The sequence below is a fragment of the Antrostomus carolinensis genome, unplaced genomic scaffold, assembly GCF_000700745.2.
Source record: "Antrostomus carolinensis isolate BGI_N321 unplaced genomic scaffold, ASM70074v2 scaffold21994, whole genome shotgun sequence".
In the NCBI taxonomy this organism is placed as follows: Eukaryota; Metazoa; Chordata; class Aves; order Caprimulgiformes; family Caprimulgidae; genus Antrostomus; species Antrostomus carolinensis.
Window position 1 is genome coordinate 3,770 of NW_010311737.1, and position 3,222 is coordinate 6,991.

Below are 3,222 nucleotides of genomic sequence, written 5' to 3' on the forward strand. Positions count from 1 at the left end.
CGGCCGACCTGCCCGGGCTCCTCGCCGAGGGGGTCCAGTTTAAGCCTGTGCTCTCTCCGTAGAGGTGTGTATTGTGTTAGGACTGGTACCAGTCCTCCACCACTGTAGCCCAGTCTCCCCACAGCTGCCAGTTACCTGCCGAGGTCTCCAGTTGAAGCAGGGACAATGTGTTTGGTTCAGGCTATTTGGGATTCAGGTCATGAGAGCTGTAGGTCAGACCTCTCTCTCCACGAAAGCCTTAACTCCCCACTCCTGCCCCCCGCAGCAACTTTCCTCACCTCTGCTTGGGCCTTACCTTAACCAGGACTATCCTGCTGCGAGGGGGCTGAGCCCAGCTCCCACTAATTAATCACCTCTGGATTCTCCTGCTCAAAGCCACTGTCTCCCTCTAGAGATCAAGTGCCATCCCTGGACAACTTCTGTTCCTTACAGTCCTGTGCTGCTCCTGCCTGAGCCTGGGCTCTTCAGCTCACTGCGTTGTATGAAGTGCCAGGTGCTGAGCACCCTCATCCCATGGGAAACACAAAGAAAGAGCTCCTAGAAGTGCACACGTGGCTGCTACAAACATCCTTCCCCTCGAGAACGAGAAAGTCTCCATTAAAAAAAAGACACAAGAGCAGAAAACTTAATACCCAGTGTCCTCTGATCCCTCTGCACACAGCCGCGGCAGCCCCTGCTTCCAGGACTGGGAGCTCTCAGAGAACCCAGACTAACTTCTGTACACCAGTGTTGAGCCACAGGTACAAAAAGAATAAAAAATAAAAAGCAAGGTGAAGGCACCAGCTTCTCCCAGATAACAATACAGATGAGCACCTTTCTTTTGGTGTTGCTATTACTGCCCACGGCTTAAAACATCTAGTCCAGTTCAGCAGTCATCCCCGCACGCAAAGCCATATAGTGAACTATGCAGTTCTGCTCTTGCACTGTGGTTAATCTCGTGGTCCTCAGAATCCGAGTGTTACATCCTCATTAATTGATTCACCATAAAGTCAAAACATCCAGCTGCATCTTTCCAAAAGTCATAGCTGAGGTTAAAAAGGATGTTGTACAGCAGAGGGAGGGGGGAGGTTACACCAGATGTCTCAGGAAGGTGGATGATCTGGAGGTAAGTTGGTAGTTCAGTTTTTAGTGTCCTAGTAGAGAAACGGGAGACAGCAAGGGGACGGCAGCGTGAACAATGCTCTATTGCAAGTCCAGTTCTGCTCAGACTGGGTAATTTATTGCCTAACCTCATCTCCAGCAAAATGACAAGCAGCTCTGTTCTTCAGCAGTCCCCTTGTACTTGCCACAAGCTATCTGCATCTTAAATTGCCACTTCCTGAGTTTTCAGCCGAGTTTTTTCCTGGTGCGTGCGAGAGTTGGGGTCCAGCAGCGTCCTCCAACTCTGGATTTCCACCTCCGCTTTGGGGTGGAACACGCGGCCACAGGAGACCCTCCTTGGCAAGGGGGAGTGCAGATGTTAGGTGAGTAACGAGGACCCAGCCCCTATGAAGTCTTAAGTAAAGCATTAATTTCTGATGTTTTTGAGTCTTATCAGGTGAAATCTATATGCATAGATGACAACACACCCACGACTTTGTGCCTATGTCTTTCCAGAGAGCCTCATTTTACGCTCATCATTTGAAGGGGGGGGTCAGTACGGATTGATTGCACAGTGGTAGTTGCTACACAATCCTGTTCCTCTGGAACCCCAGAAAGGGACAGACCCTCACGTGTACTCTGCCGTTCATCAGGACGCTGACAGGGCATCGACTGATGTGGTCAGTGTCAGGAAATCTGGATGAGAAATGGGTTTGTTTGCTTTTGTTCAAGGCGGCTCAGGCATGCAACTCGTTCCCAGAGCCCCGTGCTGCAGGTACCCGGTGTGGGAGGGCATGGTCTGGTTGAAACAGCCGTACAACGTCCTACCTTTGTGTGCAGAGTCTTGCCTCGTCCAGTTGGGGGGAGGGAGGGAGGGGGGGGAGAAAAGGGTTGTTTTGCAGTTCATTTCCTGCTGTAGAAGACTTGATTTTTCTTTCCCTTGAGCCGCATGAGAGAAACATCCCAGAAAGTCTTGGGTTACCTTTGGAGTTCCCTTCACTTTAATTTATATAGTGTCTTTTTTTGTGAACTGGTGTAAAATGTATATGCCGAAAAGCTCATGTATTTTTATGTAAATATTTTTTGTGGTTTCCCCACTTGCCCTTCTCTGTAAATATTTAGAACTCTCATATTCTTCTCACCTTGTATGATGCAGATGTGGTTTTGTTTCTGTTTTTTATTTGTACTGTAATGCAACAATCCAGACTGAGATGTCTTGTGGTATTAAACAAAAGCAATGGTCCCACTGAGCTCACACTCAGATGTACAACTTGACAGCATTAATCAAGCCAGGTTAAAAGCTATTCCGTTGTGTTTGTGTGTCTTTTTGCCTCTGCCTCATTAATTAATGGTATATTAAAAAAACAGCAATACACACAGGAAAAGTCAGTTTAGAGCCATGCTTTGGGCGGATGCTGGCAGGTACCTCTAAAGACAAAGGAGGAGGTGACTTTGTATTCATGTGCCAAGGCTATTGCAAAATTGCTCGCCCTAAATAAGCCCTCTCTTCAGTTACATCTGCGGCCACCACTGCTTCCTAGCAAAAAATAAACCAGCCTGGGCTTTTTTAGTCTCCCTTTCTTCTCACCCAGCACGACAGCACAAGGAGAAATAGTCTGGCACTTGCACAGAAGGCACAGGGCAGATTAAGTTGGGACTAACAGATGGCACAGGCCACCTTGGCCCTTGGAGCTGGCCAGGAGGGATTCAAGGCACCACAGTCATATTGTTCATAGTTAATTAATAGCAAAAAGATGATTCAAGGAAGCTAATTTCATAGGTAATTTTAGCAGTCTTTTCAAACAGTAAATGTTACATTCTTCAGAACTGCTGCCAGTAATAAAACCAACCTAACAGCCCTCTCCTTGGAGGACAGGCCAGCCCTGCTCTCCACGCCAACCAAGCCTGTGGAGCACAATCTGCCACCCATCCATCAGGCCCAGAGCCTTTTGTGTGAGCACAGAGGGGCTGCTGGCTATTAAGGTTCATCTTAGATCTCTCTCTTGCCTCACCTGCTCCCAAATCCTCACTTTACAATCCAGATCTACTTATTGGCACCATTCAGCCTCTCCAGCTAAACACACATGTCCTTGTAAGGTCCCACCAGCACGCTGAGCATCCCCTTGGCACCGGGAATTCCTG